General features: G+C 40.9%; 1 long non-coding RNA gene across 2 annotated transcripts in view; it reads right to left on the reverse strand.

Annotated features, from left to right (window-relative positions):
* The window catches only part of LOC308616608, a 43,721-nt gene that overhangs the window by 9,781 nt on the left and 10,072 nt on the right, over nucleotides 1-23,868 (reverse strand). The window contains exon 3 of one of the 2 annotated variants that reach the window (XR_014015729.1): nucleotides 2,482-2,577. The exons of the other annotated variant lie outside the window; for it this stretch is intronic. This is a non-coding gene — a long non-coding RNA (uncharacterized lncRNA). The remainder of the gene's footprint in view (nucleotides 1-2,481; nucleotides 2,578-23,868) is intronic. 2 annotated transcript variants of the gene reach the window in all.

A 23,868-nucleotide genomic window follows, 5' to 3' on the forward strand; every position in this document is an offset into this window, starting at 1 on the left:
ATCATGGTGCTTCAGAAGGGTGAACGGAGGCGGAGAATCAGGAAGTGATCTGCCCTTCATCACTCAAGGCAGGCACTTCCACTACAACGGTCACCCAGTTACCCAGCCAACTCCTAACAGCAGTAGGAGCTATGCCGCCAATGCTACCCATGACCTGGGTGTTGCATGGTGTCAATACTACTGCTTTTGGCCACTGATTCCACACGAGTGAACCAGCCAATGGCAGAGACCAGGAACAACAAACAAGCTAAGAGGTTTCTCACTAGTTTCTTTTCCCTGCTTTATTCTTTTGAAGAACAATGCCTCCCCCAGTCAGATTCTTGTCTTTTGGGTTGTCCCCTGGGTCAGCTCACTGTCAGCCCACGGAGCCCCAGCCAGTCATCTCAGCAACCTAGCTAAAACTTCAGTCAACAGGGGCAAAATGATCCTTTGACATCATGGAAAGCCACCACCAAGGGGCTGGGTACTGTCTGGCCTCATGAGCTGGGTGCCCAAAAGGACTGCCCAGCTCCAATTAGCTGGTCCACTGGTGGGACTCCTGTGCCCTGGGCCAGTCTCCTGATCTGTTTGTTCATGACCCTTAACCCGACTTTCAATGACACCCTTAACTTGACTTTCAATGACTAAGTCAATCAGATCACAATAGAAACCAGGGGGGTCCAGCCCTGGCTGAAATCTTGGCATTTTGGTCACTAGTAAGCAGTGACCTTACAGCTGAACCCCACCTCCTCTTTCTCTCTCTCCTCATGGTATTATCTTTCTTTGGATTTTCCATGGAGTTTCAATGCTTAGCAGCTGGCTCCCTGGGTTTTATCATTTTACACTAATTTCCTCTTTGTCTAAGTCCTGCTCTCCCTCCGCCTCTGCCTCCCTCCACATTACTCTTTCTTCCTCCTCCTCCTCCTCCCTGTCTCCTTTCTGTAAACATTCCTGGAAATGCTTGTGCTCCTGATGAGAACTGAAGAAATCTGTCGAAGAGAGAGAGCTAGGAGAACTTACTAGTTAAAAGCAGAAGCTCTGGGGACTTCCCTGGCAGTCCAGTGGTTAAGACTCCACGGTCCCACCACAGAGGACATGGGTTAGATCCCTGTTCAGGGAACTGGGATCCCACCTCAGTTTCCTCATCTTGACAACAGGTGTAACAATACTCATTTCATGGGGTCAAGGGTAACACTGTGTTATGTAAACTGTTTTGTAAGCAACTTGCCTAGCATACAGTATACTCTAAATAAAATTTAAGTTAACACAGTCTTTGTTCTATATCGTGGTTTAAATCAATAAGGTTCCAGCTGGGTTCCTTGAAGGTCTGAGGCTCTAAGACTTGCCAGGGATGGAGAGGTGTGTGGTGGATGGCAACAGGTTGAGCCCTACTTACTCTCCCACTTTCAAAACAGATCCTATTTTTTCTCTTTTTCATGTTGGGTCTCTGAAGAATATTCTGAAATAAGGATTCCATTGCCGTGAAAAAAATTCTAGGACTGGCTTAAACTGATTTTTCACCTGTCCTTTTCCTAGTATTTTCCTCTTTGTGTTCATTCCAAAGACACTTAGAACCTACTAAATCATTGTTCCACTCCCTGTTGCTTCCTTGAACTTGAACCTCCCTCTGTCCATGAAAAATTGTAACTGACATTTCTATTCTGTAAAGAAGATATCGAGGAGTTTAGCCCACCCAGCAGACCTTCTTGGGAGTTTGTTTCACAGGCCTATCAGATAGTGAAAGACAGTTATTAGGTGCTTGGTTTCATTTGAAAAAAGCTGATTGCCCATTTTCTTTACCATTTGAGAAATGTGGTTACACCCTGAATTTCACACGAGAGCCTGTGGTTGTGAATTAAATCTGAAAAAGCGCTCTCCATACTAGGCAATGTTGTTTCACTACCTTAAAAAAAAACTCTAAAAAAAAAAAAAAAATGACCTTACTGAAAACAGACCAGAAAGAAAAGTCACCTTTATGATCTGTAATTCCCTCCATGTTCCCTGGAGGTAGAGGCCCGAGTAACCTGATGCTCACAAATGCATTCAGGCTTCCAGGAGGTTCTAGGCTTCTGGCACATAAGCTCAGAGGCCTCCTTCTCCTGCCTTATCCGTTTTGCATGCCCCCATTTGCATCCCTTGTGTTTTGCCAAGAGAGGTAGGATGTTGCGGGTGCCTACAAAGGAAAGACTCCTACGTGGTTACTCGCCCCAGTGGTGACCCCACATGAAGATGCATGTGGTTGATATGAACCACTCTAGGATTAATGTTCACTAAACATCATGTGTACAGACAGCACTGTGTGAGGACCCAGGAAACCAAGAGGCACATTTGATTGAAAGTTCAATGGTAGCAAAGTTCATGACAATATCATATATCAGTGTAGTCCCAGGGCCTAACACATTGCTGACACATAACAGACACTCAAGAAAGAGCCACTGAATGATGAATGAATGAATGAATGAACAAGAAAAAACAGCTTAGGAAAGAGCCATTCTCCCTTACCTCCCCTGCCTATTCCACAGTAGTTCACAGTGGGGCTGATGGCCTTTCTGCTTCCCCTCCAATCCATCCTTCCATGTTGCAGCAAGAGTGAGTCATCTGAAATATAAATAAAGTCTTGTCAGTCCTGTGCTTCAAACCCTCCACCTAGGACTTAAAATATATTTTAACCAAAATCTTTGCCTTGGTCTACCAAGCCTGTGTGGTATGGTTCCTGGCTAGCTCAGTGACCTCATCTCCTTTCCTCCTATCCCCTTAATCTCTGAGCCACTCTGACCTATTGCCTGTTGCCTGGACAAACCAAGCTCAATCCTGCCTCAGGGCCTTTGTACTTGCTATTTCACTAGCCTGAAACACTCTTCCTCTAGATTTTTAAATGAAAAGATATTTTCTTGTCATTCAAACCTCATGTCAAATGATACTCCTCAGAGTGGCCTTTCTTGAGCACTCAATCTAAAGTAGCCACCTGTTGGGACTTCCCTGGTGGCGCAGTGGTTAAGAATATGCCTGCCAATTCAGGGGACATGGGTTTGATCCCTGGTCCAGGAAGATCCCATGTGCCACAGAGCAACTAAGCCCATGTGCCACAACTACTGAGCCCGTGTGCCACAGCTACTGAAGCCCGCTCGCCTAGAGCCCATGCTCCGCAAGTAAGAGTAGCCCCCGCTCACCACAACTAGAGAAAGCCTGCGTGCAGCAACAAAGACCCAACGCAGCCAAAAATAAATAAATAAATATTTTTTAAATTTTAAAATTAAAAAATAAAAAATAAAGTAGCCACCTGTTCATTCTCTATCACATCACCGTTTTCTTTTTCTTCAGAGCAATAAGCACTTGGAAATAGTTTCACTCATTTCTTTGTTTTCACAATTATTGTCAGTCTTGTGCTCTAAAATGCAAGCTCCTTCCATTGTGTGCACCACTGATAACTCTCCAATGCCTGGAACAGAATTGCACCTGCAGGTCCTGATGGATATTTTGAATGAATTAATAAATGCAGCCTTGGCATACTGAGGGTTCTGGGCAACACCAAGTGAATTCTCCCAGGGGGCCAATGCATCAGAAACAGAAGATAGATGCCTCAAATAGAAGAGCCAAGAAGGAAGAAATATAAATGATAATAGCTAACATTTATAGAGCACTTACTATATGTCAGATATTTTTCAAAGCCCTCAATATTTATCTTTTATAATATTCACAACCATCCTTGGAGGTAGGTCAGAGTATTCCTATTTTATAGATAAGTAACTGGTACAAAGAGAGTAAACAACACATCCTCTGACAAAGGTGGAAAATGGAAGATCAAAGAAGCAAACCAAACTATGAACCACTACGCTACAATGCTTTTCTCAAACTGTCTTACTCAGAGCATACATGGGCTAACAGCCACCCTTGGGGAGAGACTGTAGGAGACAAGTAGAAATATGGAGCAAGTCATAACATCACTAATCATTAGAGAAATGCAAATCAAAACCACAACGAGGTATCACTTCACACTGGTCAGAATGGCCATCATCAATATGTCTACAAATCTGATTATGTTGTAGAGGGTGTGGAGAAAAGGGAACCCTCCTACACTGTTGGGAATGTAAATTGGTGCAGCCACTATGGAAAACAGTATGGAGATTCCTCAGAAAGCTAAAAATAGAGTCACCATATGATCCAGCAATCCCTTTCCTGGGCATATATCCAGAAAAGATGAAACCTATAATTCTAAAAGATACATGCACCCTAATGTTCATAGCAGCATTATTTACAAATAGCCAAGATATGGAAACAACCTATGTGTCCATCAGCAGATGAATGGATAAAGAAGATGTGGTATATATACACAATGGAATACTACTTAGCCATAAAAAAGAATGAAATAATGCCATTTGCAGCAACATGGATGCACCTAGAGATGATCATACTAAGGGAAGTAAGTCAGACAGAAAAAGACAAATATCATATGCTATCACTTATATGTGGAATCTAAAAAAAATGATACAAATGAACTTATTTATAAAACAGAAACAGACTCACAGACATGGAGAACAAACTTATGGTTACCAAAGGGGAAAGGCAGGGGAGGAATAAATTAGGAGCTTGGGATTAACAGATACACACCATTATATTGAAAACAGATAAACAATAAGGTCCTACCATATAGCACAGGGAACTATATTGAATATCTTGTAATAATCTATAATGGAAGAGAATCTGAAAAGGAATGTACACATATATGTGTGTGTGTGTGTGTGTGTGTGTGTGTGTGTGTGTGTATATATATATATATATAAATGAATCACTTGCTGTACACCTGAAACTAACACAACACTCTAAATCAACTATACTTCAATTTAAAAAAAAGAATTTGCCAATGAAAAAGAAAGAAAAATGAAATATGGAGTAAGGCAGGTATTGATATCAAAGTAAACACAGATGTACCTCCGGGCTGGCAAAGTCTAAAGCCATGAGTAAACCTAATGAATGGTCTCATGTTGATAGAAAATGCTCTGGAGTCTGCATTTAGCCCTTTGACCAAAAACATGCCTGGTAAAACTGCATGTCCACAGCTGTAGCAGTACCTGGGCAGTCTCTCTGCCACCACCCAGGCTTGTGTGGCCTATAGGCTGACAGCCTACAGACATGTTTTGCTTGATCCTCATGGTATGGCCTAAATAAACATTTTTAAAAATTATACATGTGGCCAACCTTTAAAATCAGGATACTTCACATTTAAGTTCAGATTTCTGGCTTCCATCAAAACATCACAAGAACCGGTAACACTAATCTTGGTTTTGCACCTGGCACGGTCAGCCAGAGCTGAGTCACAGCTGTCCCTCTGGAAAGGAGCATGTGCATCCAGTTCACCACAGTCCCCATCACTCCCTAGTTTGTCTTTAATACTGAGTCATATATTTCTGCCTACGTGTATTCACTTACATGAGCCGTGTATACTCTAAGTGTTTGAGTTAATGATCCCTGGTGGGCATTTAACACCACACCCTGCACTGCTGGGACAGCTCTGACTGGCCTCCCAGCCTCCAGTCTTTACCTCTCCACAGACATGCTTCCCAGTGCCACCAGATCCCACATAACAGTTAGGGAAGGGATCAGCCACATAGCCATAATTCAAAACCAAGTTCATCCCTGGCACTGTGTTGTTGTCCTCCCCTCCCCACACTTTCCTCACCTTTAAAATGGGAGAATAATAACACCCACCTTGGATGGCCAAAAAGCGTTTTAAATACTAACAAATTCCATGGCACATATGCTATTCTGGGCATCATATATATATATATATATATATATATTTTTTTTTTTTTTTTTTTTTTTTTTTTTGCGGTACCCGGGCCTCTCACTCTTGTGGCCTCTCCCGTTGCGGAGCGCAGGCTCCGGACACACAGCCTCAGCGGCCATGGCTCACGGGCCCAGCCGCTCCGTGGCATGTGGGATCTTCCCAGACCGGGGCATGAACCCATGTCCCCTGCATCGGCAGGCGGACTCTCAACCACTGCACCACCAGGGAAGCCCGCATCATATCTTATTTATCTCTGTCTCTATTGTTCTTTTACCCAGAATGTTCAGCACTTTATTGAAAATAATAAGAGAAACAAAGAAGCAAGAAAAAAAAATACCCTCCTGTCAAGAGATAAAATATGCAACAGAACCAGACCCAGAAATAACCTAGATGTTAGAAGCATCAGACAAGGACATTATAACTACTCTAATGAATACATTAAAGGACTTAGTATTAAAAAGGTGGACGAGGGCTTCCCTGGTGGCGCAGTGGTTGAGAGTCCACCTGCCGATGCAGGGGACACGGGTTCGTGCCCCGGTCCAGGAAGATCCCACATGCCGCGGAGCGGCTGGGCCCGTGAGCCATGGCCACTGAGCCTGCACGTCCGGAGCCTGTGCTCCGCAAAGGGAGAGGCCACAACAGTGAGAGGCCCGCGTACCGCAAAAAAATAAAAATATAAAAATATAAAAAATAAAATGGTGGATGAAATGTATGGATCATGGGGAATTTCAGCAAAGAGATGGAAGCTATTAAAAAAGGGTCAGATGGAAATGCTACACATGAAAACACAACATCAGAGACGAAGAACTGCCCAGGCAGGCTTGTCAACAAATGGGACACAGAAGAAGAAAGGATAAGTGAATTTGAAGATAGAGGTTATTTTTACAAATATGAAAAGAGAAGAACAGTCAGTGGAAAAACACCCAGGAGCTGTGAGACCATATCAAATTGCCCGACATAAATGAAACTGAGTGCCAGAAGAAGAGAGAGAATGGGGCAGATGAAGTATGTGAACAGATCATGGCCAATAAGAGAAATAGACAAATCAACAATTATAGTTGGAGATTTCAACTTTTTTCTTGCCAATAATTGATAGAAAAATTAGACAAAAATTATTAAATATAATATATATAGATAACTTGAACAATACTATCAAGCAACTTGACCTAATGTATAGAATACTTCATCTCAGAGAATTTACTTTCCTTTCAAATGTTCATGAAATATTCAAAAGTAGACCATATTCTGGGGCATAAAACTAATCTCAATAAATTTAAAAGGATTAAAAATACAGAAAGGTATATTTTCTGATGACAATGGTGGTCAACTATAAATCAGCAACAGAATGACACCAAGAAAATTCTTAAGTATGTGGGTAATAAACAGAACACTTCTAAATAATCTACAGGTCAAAGAAGAAATAACAAGGGAAATTAAACATATGTTTAAATTGAAATGATAAGAAATCTTAAAAATTTGTAGGATCCAGCTAAAGCAGTGTTTAAAGAGGAATTGATGGTATTAAATGCTCATATTAGAAAGAAGAAAGGTCTAAAATCAATTATCTAAGTTTCCACGTTATGAAACTAAAAAATTAAGAGCAAATTAAACCCAAAGTAAATAAAAGGAAGGAGATAATGAAGATAAGAGCAGAAAACATTGAAATAGAAAACAGAAATTAGTAAGCAAAACAATGAAACCAAAAAGTTGGTGCTTTGGAAAGATCAATAAAATTGGTAAACCTCTATATATACAGATCGAGAAAAAAGGACAGAGACCCCAATTACCAATGTTATGAATGAAGGAAGGACCGTCACAGCAGATCTATCAGATGTTAGGAAGGATAATATGAACAACTTCCTGACAATAAATTTGATAACATAGATGAAATAAACAAATTCCTTACTAAGACTCATTCAAGAAGAAAGGGAAAACTTGAGTGGCCTTATATCTATTAAAGAGATTGTATTCATCGTTAAAGTCCTTCCCACAAAGAAAAACTCCACTTTTACTAGGGAATTCTGCCTAACATTTAAAGAAGATACAGTATCAATTCTACATGAACTCTTTCAAAAAATAAAAGAGGAAAAAACACTTTCCAACTTGCTTTACCAGGTTGGCATTACCCTGACATTAACCACACAACCCAGCAATTCTATTCTGAGGAATTTACCCAAGGGAAATGAAAACATACGTCCTCCCAAAGATTTATACAGGAATGTTTATTGTATCTTTATTCCTAAGAGCCCCAAACTGGAAAAAACACAAACGTCCATCAGTTGGTGAGCGGATAAAGAAATTGTGGCATATAGTGGAATACTACTCAGCAATAAAAAGGAACAAACCAGTGATTCATACAGAAACATGGATGAATCTCAAAAGCAATATTCTAAGTGAACAAAAAGACACAAAAGACTACATACTGTATGATTCCATTTAAAAGACAGTCTAGAAAAGGCAAGGGCCTCCCTGGTGGCGCAGTGGTTGAGAGTCCGCCTGCCGATGCAGGGGATACGGGTTCGTGCCCCGGTCTGGGAGGATCCCATATGCCGCGGAGCGGCTGGGCCCGTGAGCCATGGCCGCTGGGCCTGCGCGTCCGGAGCCTGTGCTCCGCAACGGGAGAGGCCACAACAGTGAGAGGCCCGCATACCGCAAAAAGAAAAAAAAAGAAAAAAAATAGAAAAGGCAAAAGTATAGGGACAGAAAACAGATGAGTGGTTTCTAGGGGCTGGGAATGGGGAGAGGGGGTTAACTGCCAAGAGGCAGGAAGAACCTTCTTGGGATGATAGAAATGTTCTGTCTTTTGATTGTGATAGCAGTTACTCAGCTGTATATATTTGTCAAAGCTCATCAAACTGTACACTTTAAAAGAGTGATTTTTATCCTATCTAAATTATACCTCAGCAAATTTTAAATCTCTTTAAGAATGTTACCATTAGGGGAGACTGGGTAAAAAGTACACAGGATTTTTCTGTAGCATTTTGTACAGATGCATGTGAATCTACAACTATAACAAAGTTAAAATTTTTAAATAATAAAAGTTTTTTAATTATAAGAGACTTTAAAATCTCTTTAAGAGAAGGATGCAGCAGAAAACGTTACTTCTATTCATTAAAATAAGAAGAAAACGGTTTACACTATAAATCAGGGCTCAGAAAGAATGTAGATTACACCCCTAGGTAAAGAGTTCAAGGTAATTTACCCAAAGTCATACTCGTGCGAGAGAGGGCGATGGCGTCCCCCCATAGCTTGCTCAAGTTGCCATCAGAAAGCCACTGCCAGTTATGATTCAAAATGTTCCCAAAGATTAGAAGGAATCCTGCAATCCTCAACAACAAACTTCAGCTTGCAATCTTACCAAAAAAGCTCATGGTGACACTCGTGCCAAGAATCAAAGTCAAACAGCAACCATTCCAAATCTCCCAGCTGTACTTTCCACCAGTAGAGAAGGCCAAGACAGGACAAGTGACCTTTGCCTAATGAGACACTGGTGAGCCACAAAAATACTTCCCCAAAAGTCCACGGGGGCATGAAGTGCTAGAGTTGTCCACAGCAGTTGGTGAAGTTCCTCTTTTGGGTTCCACATCTGCCTGGCAGACTTCCTCCATTTGGTCTGGCAGACCAGGTTCCAATAACCACAGGCTGGCATCACTATGGACCAAGCAGGGGATGAGGCATTCTGGGAGGAAGCAAAGGGGCAAACGGTCAAGGAGGGTCTGAACTTTGGTTTGGGGACAAGGCCCTCCATGCATTCCTCTAGAAGCTGGAACTTGACTTTCATCAGAGGACTTGAGGTTCATCCTGGCTTGGTAATTGTGGGACCTTGTGCAAATTCTTTAACCTCAGAATTCTCAACACTGATGGTCATAATACTTCATAAGAGAGATATTAAGATGTAGTGAGGTCATGGTTATTCAAATGTTGGATTTCTCTTTTTTCCTAAGCCAGTGTTTCCCAAGGTGTAGCACCAAGGGGGTACATCAGAAAATTTGGGGTTATAATAGACTTTTTAATTTTAATACTTATAAACTTAATTTAAAGGGTATTAGAAAACTAGAACTAGCCCATCTACCTTGCTAAGATGAAATTAAGTTTAAAATGGAATCCAAGGGACTTCCCTGGTGGCACAGTGGTTAAGAATCCGCCTGCCATTGCAGGGGACACAGGTTCCGGCCCTGGCCCGGGAAGATCCCACATGCCGTGGAGCAACTAAGCCCGTGTGCCACAACCACTGATCCTGTGCTCTAGAGCCCGCAAGCCATAACTACTGGGCCCACGTGCTGCAACTACTGAGCCCGTGCACCTAGAGCCCATGCTCCACAACAAGAGAAGCCACCGCAATGAGAAGCCCACACACCGCAACGAAGAGTAGCCCCCGCTCACCACAACTAGAGGAAGCCCGCGCACAGCAACGAAGACCCAACGCAGGCAAAAATAAATAAATAAATTTATTTTAAAAATAAAATAAAATAAAATGGAATCCAAGTGAAACCTATGTTAGAAATATATTAGGTTAATAATTTTTTAAATGTAGTAAGTAGATATAGCAGAAATTATAAAGATGATTAAAAGTTGAGAAATAATACTGCCAGGGCTGTGAATCTCATCCTTGGGTCTCCTGGAAGGAGCACTCGAGGGCTTTTACATTATATAACACAGAACTCTCTTTGTAAGAACCCAGGGACACATTGGGTCAGATGCAGTTGTACTTCTCCCAAGGATTTGCTTTGGTTTATCTCATGAACACTGCAAACTGTGTAATCAATTAGGTTTCCGTGTTTGCACTGACAAGAAAGCTTAAAGCCTAAATTGGGGACCAGTTATCACATAACGTACAGGACTGTATCATATTCACTGTTTATGAGCCTCACTCCTAACTCTTATTGTCATTTATTTTTTCAGTTCTCTTCTACGTTTAACTTATTGTCTTCCTATATTTTCATATCCTTTAAACCACCTTAAATCTTATTTGAAATAAAAGAGGAGATAAATTGTTAAATGTCCTAAGTTCTTTTTCTTTTCTTTACTTAAAGACGGCATAAGCACAGTTTGTCCTTAAACTCCAGGGATTGTTCTTTCTGAATCTCTTGGTGTCCCTAGGTTAATATAGATTCAAGCGTGCTTTGATAAGAGTGAGACAATCAGCATTCAGTTTCATTTTGAAATCAGCCCTTGTCAAAAGCCATCCTTGTCAGTGTTACATCCCTGAGGTACAGTTATGACTGACTTCACACCTGGGTAACCCCACGGACCTTAAGTAAAATGGGAAATAGGTGCTGTGGTGGAATTGGGTTTCCTCCTTTTCCCTCAAAAGCCAAGCTTTTGCTGACAAAAAAACAAAAAATGAAAAATGCAAGCTAAAATGATACCAAATTTGGCATCAGAGCACTCAGAATACCCACAGCAATGGAAAGTTACTTTATTCATAGTTTATACACTGAGTTTCCTAAACTAGCAGACTTTTCCTGCCTGCATCTCCCTGTACCTACCAGTGTTTTCTCCAGTGTGAGAAATTTTGGATCAACTTATATTTTTCAGTGTCTTCACTACATTATATTTTCTGAGCCTCATTTTCTTCTCTATGAAATAAAGATGATCTCTATTCTACCTATTTCAACATGAAGTTACAATAAAACAAAATACACTACAGTATTCGCCAGGACTCTCTTAGTTGCATGTGACAAAAATTCAATTCAGACTAGCTAAGGGCAAAAGATAGATGGGGGGTCGGGGGGTGGAGTGGGGGAGGAGATTATTTAGAAATTCATATTCATATGAAGATTGAATAACCAAATCAGTGCTTAATAGTGGATCTCAGAGACCTCTGGAATCAGAAACTTAAATGCCACCAAGACCCTCTCTGTATGTCTCATGTGTTTCATTCTGTAGGTCAACTTTATTCTTTCTTGAACTATACTCATAGCTTCCATATCTCAAATCTCACAATGCACAAACCCACAGAGGAACTGAGACTTACTTTCTCTAGTCCCAAACTCAAAAACCCTACAAACAGATCTAACTGGCTAATCTTGGGTCAGCTACCCACCACTGAGCTCATCAACTATGGCTGTAAGTTTGGGTATTAGGACTGGCTCATATCAGATCAAGTGCCTATCTGTGAGCCATTAAACACTATCTAGGACAAAGATCTTTAAAAAGATGAAGCTCCCACTCAAGTCACATTTTTTAAATTAGTGTAGAGAAAGAAGAGAAGAGATATGGAGAAAGATAGACTGTTGTGGGCAGAAAAAAAAATAAGAGAGAATTACTAAAGAGTGTTTAGGAAATCAGGATTATGAGACAAACATATGCTTTTCAAGTCACCCAGGACTTCAAGACTCATATCAAGTGCCACCTGCTCCAAGAAACCTCTCCTGATAATTACTGCCAATTATGAAACCCTTCCCTCACTGGCCTACCCATTATGTTTATGTGAAATACAACTTCCACTAATTATATTTAATTTCTTATTTGAGTATATACTACATTAAATTGCCTTCTAGCACATTGACTATTTTAAATTTTGTCTTCTCTGCTTGATTATTCCCTGATGATAGAAACTGGCTGTTTCTTGCTGATGCAGTCATAATGATTGGTGTTAACTTATTATTGCTCCCAGGAAAGATATTTGCATTTTAACTGGGGTCTGCCACATGCAAAGTCTGAACCCAAAGGAGTAGTTATAATGTTGGGAATGTTACACGTACAACAGGACACCTCTGGCAGTCTAACCTAGAGCCCAAACGCTGTCAAATCATATATAACCACCACCATATTACTACACTTATCATCATCATGCTCTCATCATCAATTTTAGTTTGTTGATAAACCTAACGGCAGTTATACGTCCAGGACATACTATCTGGAGATGGGGAGGGGCGGGCAGCACTGCATTATGGTTAAGATCATGGCCTCTGGAGCCAAGCAGACCTGAATTTGGTCTAAGTTCTGCCACTTAGTTGTGTGACTAAAGTCAAATTACATCACACTAGTGAACATCGGTTCCTCACTATAAAGTGTGTACAACAATAGTACCTACCTCAAGGAGTTGTTTTCAGAATTAATAAATGAGATAAGATGTCTAAAGCCCCTGGTACCTGGGAGCGTACCTGGTACATAGAAAGTGCTCAATAAATGGTAGTATTTCATTAAAGTTCTAATTCAAATGATGTGTCCCATTCCCGCATAAACATATATATTCGTCAAGATACACCATACACACACACATACACACACACACAAAAGATATATGACACAACTTTTAGTTGGAGAATGCAATAATTTCATCTAAACTCTATGTGGAAGGGGCTACAGAATCACAATAGTATATTCAAGTATATTCCTACATAAACTCTAAAATCTTCTGCCAGGACATAGGACTGCAATTATCTTATAAAACTTTATTAAATTTATTAAAGTTGTTTAATTCAGACTTCCTACTAAGTCCCACACACAGACATATATAACACAACTATTCCTGCCCCCATCCCCTGGAGGGTAGCATGGACTCACAGCATACTTTATATGGACAAGAAACTAACCTTTTCTTGGTCACGCTACTGAAATTTTGAGGTGCTTTTTTTATTGTAGCATAACCTATCTTTACCTGACTAATAAAAGACTTCTTAATTTTTTCCCCAGTGTGCACTTAAAACTGCCCTTCCAGAACTTCCTCTCCCCATGCTTCAGATCTTTACTTGCTGCCTTCTCCATTGAAACACACCTCTCCTATATCCCATGCCTTCAGGGACAATGAATTCTATGTGAATTCCTCCTGACTTGTTAAAGCTACAGAAGCATAAAAATGTTATCCTTTCCAAGAAACATACTTATAATTTAGCTAGAGCCAAATGCAACAAAATGTCTTATCCCAAAGGAGTGAATTTTTAATAGCATGGAAGTCTAAAGAGAAAGAAATTTAAATATGTTAAGACATTTCTGACTATCATATTAAAAATGTCTCATTATAATTTTATACTTCATAAGGAACTTGTATATTCAGTATCTCAGGGCAACATTATTATCCCCATTATACAAATAAAGGAACTGGGGCTAAGAAAGTTTCATTTGATTGCTCAAGTTTACATGGCTGATTAAAATGATAGATTCAGAAATATTTAATCCAGATCTTTTAATCCAGATCTACTCCAAGCACAGAGTCCATTCATTCAATGAATAATTGTATATTATCTACTATATCCCAGACACTGTTCTAGACTTTGGAGATACAGCAGTAAATAAAACAGAAAAAAAAAATCTCCGATCTCACAGAGCTTACATTCTAGAGAAGGGAGATGAGGAGAGCCAAACAAAACAAAACAAACAAAACACATAAATTTATTTGGTGTCAGCTGGCAAAAGGCATAATGAAGAAAAATAAACAATGGTAAGAGGACAGAGTATGCTAGAGGGTGCTATCTTATACAGGTAGTCACAGAAGGTCTTTATGAAAAGGTACATTTCAACAGAGACCCGAATGAAGGAAAGCAGCAAGCCAGGCATCTATTTGAAGTATAGGCTTTCCAGATATGGGGGGCAGCAAGTGCAAAGGCCCTGAGACAAGAGTGTATCTGATGTTTCCAAGGAACAGCAGGAGGGCCAATCTGGGATGGATACAGGAGTGAGTAAACAATAGGAGATGAAACCAGTGAGGAAGTAGAAGGCAGATCATGGAGGGACAAGTGGGCCAATGCAAGGATTCTGGCTTTCTCCTGAATGAAATAAGAAGCCTTTGGAATACTTTGAACATATGGGAGACTGGGCACTCTGATAGGAACTGGTGATGTAACAACAGATAACCAATAATAATTAATTAATTTGGGGGCACCAATTAAGATCAAGCTTATAGGGAAACTTATAATCTTAAGACCCTTATATTAAGAAAGAAGAAAGACTGAAAAAAGTCAATGATCTATGCTTCCATTTCAAGAAGTTAGACATGAAATAACAAATTAAACCCAAAGAAAGTGGGAAGGAAAAAAAATGGTAAGAGTAGAAAGTAATTGAATAAAAAACTTATCCCTAGTGAGACAAATTGAGATCAAAGAGAAGACACAAATAACGAATATCAGAAATGAAAAGGGCATCACTCTAGATATTTTAGACATTAAAAAGATCATAAGGGACAATATATTGAAACATATTTCTAAATTCCAAATTTTTGAAGAAATAATCAAATTCCTAAAAAAATATAAATTATCAGAACTGACACAAGAAGAAAGAGAAAATTAAAATAATACTATAACCATAAAATAAATTAATTACATAATTTAAAATCTTCCCAAAAGAAAACTGTAAGCCCAGATAGCATAACTGATGAGTTTTACCAAACATATAAAGAAGAAATCATGTCAGACTTTACAATAAATAAAATGGAACCCTCATCAACTGGTTTGGAGGCCACCATAGCCTTGACACCAAAAACTGAGGAGGGTATTCTGAGGAAGGAAAATTACAGACTAATCTTACCCATGAACACTGATACATCAAAGCCAGCAATATGTAAAGAACAATGTATCACAATCAAGTAGAGTTTATTCCAGGAATGTAAAGTTGAGTTGACATTTATAAACCTATACATGTAATTTACCATATTAAAAGAGTAAGCAGGGCTTCCCTGGTGGCGCAGTGGTTGAGAATCCGCCTGCCGATGCAAGGGATATAGGTTCGTGCCCTGGTCTGGGAAGATCCCACATGCCGCGGAGCAGCTAGGCCCGTGAGCCATGGTTGCTGAGCCTGCACGTCCGGAGCCTGTGCTCCGCAATGGGAGAGGCCACAACAGTGAGAGGCCCGCATACCGCAAAAAAAAAAAAAGAAAAAAGAAAGTAAAAAGGCATTCCCTGGTGGCACAGTGGTTAAGAATCCGCCTGCCAATGCAGGGGACATGGGTTCAAGCCCTGGTCCGGGAAGATCCCACATGCCGCGGAGCAACTAAGCCCGTATGCCACAACTACTGAGCCTGTGCTCTAGAGCCCGCGAGCCACAACTACTGAAGTCCGTGAGCCTAGAGCCCGTGCTCTGCAACAAGAGAAGCCCCTGCTTGTCACAACTAGAGAAAGCCCGTGTGCAGCAACAAAGACCCAAAGCAGCCAAAAATAAAATATAAATAAATAAGAAAGTAAAAAGACAACCCACAGAATGAGAAAAATATTCATAGATCACATACCTGATAAGGAATTAGTATCTAGAATACGTAAAGAACACATATATCTACATAATAGAAAGACAAATAACCCAATTAACAAATGGGCAAAGGATCTGAATAGACATTTCTACAAGAAAGGTATTAAATGGCCACTAAACACATGAAAAGACACTCCATATCATTAGTCATTGGGGAAATGCAAATCAAAACCACAATGAGATACCACATCACACCCACTAAAGATGGCCAGAATCAAAAAGTCGGGTAAACAACAAGTGTCGTTAAGACTGTAGAGAAATTGGAACCCTCATACACGGCTGATGGGGATGTAAAATGGTATAGCCACTTTGGAAAATAGTCTGGCAGTTCCTCAAATGATCAAGCATCGAGTTACCATATGACCCAGCAATTCCAACCCTAGGTAGCAACCCCAAGAGATATTAAAACATATGTCCACACAGAAACTTGCATACAAATGTCATAGCAGAATTATTCATAGCAGCAAAAAGGTGGAAACAACCCAAATATCCATCAACAGACAAAAGGATAAACCAAATGTGATACAATCACACAATGGAATATTATTTGTGCATAAGAAGGAATGAAGCACTGACATATGCTATATATGGATGAAGCTTGTAAACAAAAGAAGAAAAGAAGCTAGTCACAAAAGACCACATATTATATGTTTCCATTTGTATGAAATGTCCAGAATTGAAACCTACAGAAACAGAAAGTACATGAGTGGTTGCATAGGGAAGCAACCAGGTTATTAGGAGCATAACAGCTAAAGAATATGGGGTTCATCTCAAGTTGATGAAAAGGTTCTAAAGTTGACTATGGAGATGATTGCCCATATGTGATGTACTAAAAATCATTTAATTGTACACTTTAAATGGGAGAATTGTATGGTATGCGAATTACAGTTCAATAGAGCTATGTCTTAAAAAAGGAAAAAAAGGAAAAAACATTAGATTTCAAGGACTGAGTACAAAAAGGAATGTAAGGTATCTCATTAATTAATTAAAGGTCTTCGTTGCTGTGCACGGGCTCTCTCTAGTTGTGGCAAGAGGGGGCTACTCTTCGTTGCAGTGCGCGGGCTTCTCATTGTGGGTTTCTCTTGTTGTAGAGCACGGGCTCTAGGCGTGTGGGTTTCAGTAGTTGTGACACACAGGCTCAGTAGTTGTGGCTCACGGGCTCTAGAGCACAGGCTCAGTAGTTGTGGCACATGGGCTTAGTTACTCTGCGGCATGTGGGACTTTCCCAGACCAGGGCTCAACCCCGTGTCTCCTGCATTGGCAGGTGGATTCTTAACCACTGTGCCACCAGGAAAGTCCCTCATTAATTAATTTTAACATTAATTATATTTTGAGATGATAATGTTCCAAGTTGATAAAATATATTATTAAAATTAATTTCATTTGTTTCTTTTCACTTTTTTTAAACATGACTACATGAAAATTCAAAATGACATATGTGACCCACATTATATTTCTATTGGATGGTGCTGTTTTAGAGATCTTACTTAAAAGACAAACTCTCTGAGCCTCAATTTCCTCATTCTTTATGAAGCAGTTATAATAGTACTGACCTCAGAGGGCTGTGGCAGGGATTAAATGAGATAATGGTTTTAGAGAATTTAGCATGTGAACCTTAGCTCTTATTATAAATGCTGAGTCTTTTTATCAAGGAAGCCCCTGAGTATTACCGAATACAGCCATCATATCAAAAACCTCTAGCAGAAACTGTGAATTTATTTTACTATCATAAACTTATTTTTAGAACTAAAATGGATCTTAGAAACTACCGCATCCAAGGATCGCCCATTGTCATCTTGCAGATTTATTGTTTAGACGACACCATGGTTTTTAGAAATTGGATCTGAATATCTTTATTGTGAGACTGTGCTCTCCACTTGGCCACAGGCCCAACCACTCCCAATTCCCTTGGCAGAGCCTTACATTTGGGTCACCTCTTTGGTGCTGAAGGCATTTGAGTTTGGACTTCGTCTTCAACTGGTCCAAGCCCCTCACTTATCTGCTGAAGAAACGGCAGCCCATGGAGGAGGACACTCAGCTGGTAGGTGCAGAACCAGGACTATAATTCAGTCTGCAGAGAGCCAGGCCAGCACCTCCTCCATACACACCAATGTGTGGAAGATCCTGACTGAGGGGGCAGGAACACAAGATGTCCAGCTGTTGTTAGAACATGCAACCCTTGGAGGCCTTGGTGGGACTGTGAGTTGCTCTTTAGTTTACCACTGGAGCAAATCAATCATTGTAGGTTATGATAACTTTACTGGAGACCAGTGGGTCATCCTGGTGGGGAGAGAGAGAAGATGGTACCTGGAAATCAGTACTTCCAAATAGCCTGGTCCAAGATGCCCCAAATCCAGCCCTCAGTAAATCTGCCAACTAGCCCTCCCTGCAGCATTATTTCCTTCCTCACATTTGTTTAGCAAATCAAACTTAACAAAGCTCAATCATTTGATTCCCAGAGTAAACCCACTGAGAAAAAGGTGACCTGGAATAATTATTTCCATTTTATTTTTGAGGAGACTGGACCAACAAGAGGTCAGATATTGTAGCACGAAGCAAGGACCCAAAGATTTCCCAAAGTTCACTCCATGCATATTTTGTTTTTACCATATCCAAATGCCACCTGCACTATTCCATTTTGTGGGGTTTTTTAAAAAAATGGGCACTTACTAATTTTCTTAAGTCAATTGATACTGAGAAGAAATTTTACTTCATTACCTGAAATAGAAAACCAGCATCACTTGCCAAAAATAGATTAATAAATACAATGTAAAATTCTAATTAGAAACTGTTGCCTGGAGAGCTTTTAAAAGTCCCAATGCCCAGGCCGTACCCCGGGACATACTAAAACAGAATTCCGGTGGAGGGAGGAGAAGACCAGGCAAACGTAACTTTTAAAGCTCTTTTCAAGAAATAGCAGTGTGAGCCAAGGATGAGACCCTCTAGAATTGATACTTCTGCCTTCTAAAACCTCTGCACCTGAGGCCCACTCTCTGTTAAAGAGATCCACAAGTGGTGGAGAGGCATTAAAGACACATCTAGCCCCAAACTGAAACCTCCTCCTCGATGCCTTCAGAAAAACTTTGAAATGGAAAGAAGTTCTCATTTGTGATTTGTAACTGTTTAATGGGTTGTTCCCTTACAGTCTAAAATCACCTCACATAGCACTTGCCCTTTGGAAAACACGGGACCAGAAGACCCCAGGTGGTCTGGTTTCTATTTCTGTGCACACTCCACTCCCACTTGCCAGCCAAAGACTCCATCAAGGTAATTCTGGAGAACCCCTACTCACCTCTGTGTGTTCTCCAGGAGGGACTCCAAATGACTGCACTTACATCACACTTTCAGGCCCATCTTTCTATTTCAAAATGAATCTGTCTAGCGGTTCACATTAGAAAATCTTAAGGCAAAACCACATCTCTGTCTTCTTTCATTTCCTCCCAAGAAGCCCCTCATTTTCACCCAGGAATGTCTGGCCCTGGAGATGGTTTAAGTCAGCTGTGCCCTTTTGGATCTTAAACGGAAGTTTCAGCAGGAGAGATGGTGCAGAAAGCCACAAGACTCGCAGAGGGGCTTCTGCTATTCAGTTTCTTTTTCTCACTTCATCTCTGAGCACACACAAGCACTCAGTGACAGCCTGTCCTGATCAAGGGATGAGTCTAGAATGAAAGCTGGACTTTTGAGTGGAGACTCCTGATCTCCAAGACACTTCCTCTTCTGGCCTGGGCAGCACCCCTAGAACTGGGTACCTAGCTGCACAGACTCAAGTTTGCAGAGCTGCCCCTGGAGGACAGCATGGCCTCAAGAGCAGGCAGCTTGGTTCACAAACAGAAAATTGAACAAAGCTCTGATCTCTTCACTCCCTATATTTAAAACTCAAATGCTGACACACTACCACCAGCTGAACCCTTCTCTCCTGTTTCCCTTAGAGCCTATGATCCAGCCTCCAGGTCTCCTCCCTGATTCTCTACCTGAAAGCTGCAAAGCTCCTGCTATGTCCGTAAGTCTAAAATGTCCTTCTGCTCCATCCCCACCTGTCCAAAGCCCACCCACCCTCAAGGCTGATTGCAAATGTGCCCTCCTCCATGAAGCCTGAGATGACTTCTCCAGCCAAATAATAATAATAATAGAATTAATAATAATAAAATTAACATTAATAGCTAGCATTTATCAAGCGCTTGCTATTGGCAGGCACTAAGCTAAGAGCTCACATGTTTGATCTTGACCAAATCATACACTAGACAGTATCTCACTATCCCTGTCCTGCCATTTTCTATCTCTATGACATCTGTCAAGTTACTTTGTCTCTCTATGCCTCATTTTCCTCAGACATCAGTGGGGATTATAATGTATCTTCCTCATAAGGTTGTTGTAACAATAAAATAAATTAATGCACATAGCATGACACATGGTTTTTACTCAGTAAGTAGCATTAGCTCTTGTAAGAACATTACAAGAAGTAAATAATAATGCGTTAGTATTATCCTCATTTTACAGGTGAGGAAAGCAAGGCACAGAGAGTTTAGGGTAAACAGCCCACGTTCAGGGAAGAGCAAGAATGTTACTTCTCTCTCTCGTCCTAAATTGGGCTTTGCTCATAGTGCTCAACTGTTCTGGTCAATTATTTGCATACCTGTCTGCTGTCATCTTTCCAGCTTCATTGTTTCACTTTTCCTCCTGTGGACACTAAACTCCAGGGTAGAACAAACGGGTGTCTCCTGGACACTGGGCCCCTGCATTTTCCTAGCCCTCCCCGACTGACCCTCTTCTCCTCGTAACAGGACAGCCTCTCCTTCAAATCTACTGTGACTCCTCCTCTTTCATGTAATCTTGCCTTCAACCTCCCAAGTGGGAGTGGTCTCTCCACCCCTTCTGTTCCCCTAGCGGTTCATTTGGACTTTGAGCCTTCTCTCATCCTGTCCTGTTTAATAGACATCTGAGCCCTTGGCTTATTTCCACCGCTAAACTGTAAACTCCTTATGAAAAAGGATTAGGGACTTCCCTGGTGGTGCAGTGGTTAAGACTCCGTGATCCCAATGCAGGGGGCTGGCCAGGGTTCGATCCCTGATCAGGGAACTAGATCTCACATGCATGCCACAACTAAGAGTTCACATGCCACAACTAAGGAACCAGTTAGCCGCAACTAAGGAGCCCACCTGCCGTAACTAAGACCCAGCACAACCAAATAAATAAATAAATAAATAAATAAATGTTTTTTAAAAGAAAAAGAAAAGGGATTCACTCTCAACCAAACAATACACTAGGAATTCAATAAAAGTGTGATAGATGAAGGAATGGCTGAATAAATAAATACATAAATAAATGCACTTGTTTTCATGTTTTCTTGGAGAGGATCCCTAGCTTCCTGGATGTGTTTGGTACCTGCATTGCATAGAAAACACTTTTGTGCTGAGCATTTTGAAGAGGAGATAACTGTTCATTCATCGTATTTTTCATGTGGACCAAGGAGATATCAAGAGAAGTTATATTCACTATGATTCCTAGTGTAGAATTCTGAGCTGTACTATACCTCAGCAAGTTTTATGCACTCTTTCCAGAGGTTACAATCAGTCAGTACAGTCAAAATCCACCCATAGACATGTTTGTTGTAGTGACCACAATATTGTTTTTAAAACTGAATTGAGGTATAACCACTTTGGAAGACAGTTTGACAGATTCTCATAAAACTAAACATACTCTTACTATACAAGCCAGCAATCATGCTCTTTGGTATCTACCCAAAGGAGTTGAAAACTTATGTCCACACAAAAACCTGCACGTGGTTTTTATAAAGTTTATAGCAGCTTTATTCATAGTTGCCAAAGATGTCTTTCAGTAGATTAATAGATAAACTATGGTATATCCAGACAATGGAATACTATTCAGCACTAAAAAGCAATGAACTATCAAATCATGAAAAGACACAAAGGAACCTTAAATGCATATTTAAAGAGTGAAAGAAGCCAGCCTGAAAAGGCTACGTACTGTATGATTTCAACTACATAACATTCTGGTAAAAGCAAAATTATGAAGACAGTAAAAAGATCAGTGGCTGTGGGCTTCCCTGGTGGCGCAGTGGTTGAGAGTCCGCCTGCCTATGCAGGGGACGTGGGTTCGTGCCCCGGTCCGGGAAGATCCCACACGCCACGGAGTGGCTAGGCCCGTGAGCCATGGCCGCTGAGCCTGCGCGTCCGGAGCCTGTGCTCCGCAATGGGAGAGGCCACAACAGTGAGAGGCCCGCGTACCGCAAAAAAAAAAAAAGATCAGTGGCTTCCAGGAGCTGAGGAGGGGAGGGATGAATAGTTAGAGTGCAGAGGATTTTTAGGACAGTGAAAATACTCCACATGATACCACAGTGATGGATACATGTCTTTACGGATTTGTCTAAACCCACAGAATGTACAATGCCAAGAGTGAACTCTAATGTAAATTATGGGCTCTGAATGATAATGACATATCAACGTAGGTTCATCAGTTTTAACAAAGGTACCACTCTGATGGGGATGTTGATAATGGGGGAGGCTGTGCATGTGTGGGGGGCAGGGGGTTTATGAGAAATCTCTGTACTTTCCCCTCAATTTTGCTGTAAACCTTAAACTGATATTAAAAATAAAGTCTAAATTTTGAAAAATTGAATTTGAATGCATTTAGATGGGACATGACTGTCTTAGTATTCTGATGTCTCCAGGACTATCCAGAACCATCACGGCACCCTTCACTTGTTTACCATTTTTTTTTTTTTTTTTTTTTTTTTGCAGTACGCGGACCTCTCACTGCTGTGGCCTCTCCCGTTGCGGAGCACAGGATCCGGACGCACAGGCTCAGTGGCCATGGCTCACGGGCCTAGCCGCTCCGCGGCATGTGGGATCTTCCCAGACCGGGGCACGAACCCGCGTCCCCTGCATGGGCAGGCAGACTCTCAACCACTGCACCACCAGGGAAGCCCTGTTTACCTTTTCTACCTGGCTCCTAAAAGCCCTAGATTTTGTCATCCTGCAAGTTTAGGCTAATAAGGGGTCTTTACTTCAAGCGTTAGCTCCAAAAAGTTCCAATAGAACAATGAGATCATCTCAACAAAAAGAGAATACAATATTCAGGACTTCCCTGGTGGTCCAATGGTTAAGAATCGGTCTTGCAATTCAGGGGATGCCAGTTCGATCCCTGGTCTGGGAAATAAGATCCCACATGCCGCAGAGCAACTAAGCCTGCGCACTACAACTACTGAGCCCGCGCACTCTGGAGCCCATGTGCCACAACTACAGAGAAGCCCACACACCACAATGAAGAGCCCACGCACCGCAACGAAAGATCTCACGTGGGGCAACTAAGACCTGACTCAGCCAAAAAATAAATAAATATTTTAAAATAAATAAATACAATATTCAAGTGGATATTGAAGAAAATGAGATATGAGCATCTGGAACTGTAATCAAGGACTATCTTGGTGTGTTTGTTAGTTTTATGACCAAGTACACTGAGACCTCTTGCAACTTTCAGGAGTGCCTGAGTATTCACTGGAAAATATTTTTATAAGTTACTAATCAACAGCACCAATTTTGTGCTCAACATTGTTCTAAAGATTGAAAGACTTACAAGAGAAAGAGAAAATAGGCATCTTGGCTCAAAGAACCTTATAATCTATTTATCTAGTCCTGGATGACAGGAGTCTCAAAAACAAAAAGAAGAAAAAACAAGTGCTGAATGTCTGTTGTAAGCCAGGTCCTGTTCATAGAGCACATGAATCCTCTTTGTGCAGTATTTCCTTCAATCTTCACAGCAGCCCTCTGTGGTAGGTACTAGAAAAACCATCCCCATTGTAACACGAGGAAAGTACAGCACAGGAAGATTGAGTACCCTTCCCAACGCCATATAAACAATAAATGGTAGTCGGTGTTTAAGCATCCGGGCTCTTAGAGACCATT

The sequence above is a fragment of the Mesoplodon bidens genome, assembly GCF_964165515.1.
Source record: "Mesoplodon bidens genome assembly, chromosome: 4".
NCBI classification, from domain to species: domain Eukaryota; kingdom Metazoa; phylum Chordata; class Mammalia; order Artiodactyla; family Ziphiidae; genus Mesoplodon; species Mesoplodon bidens.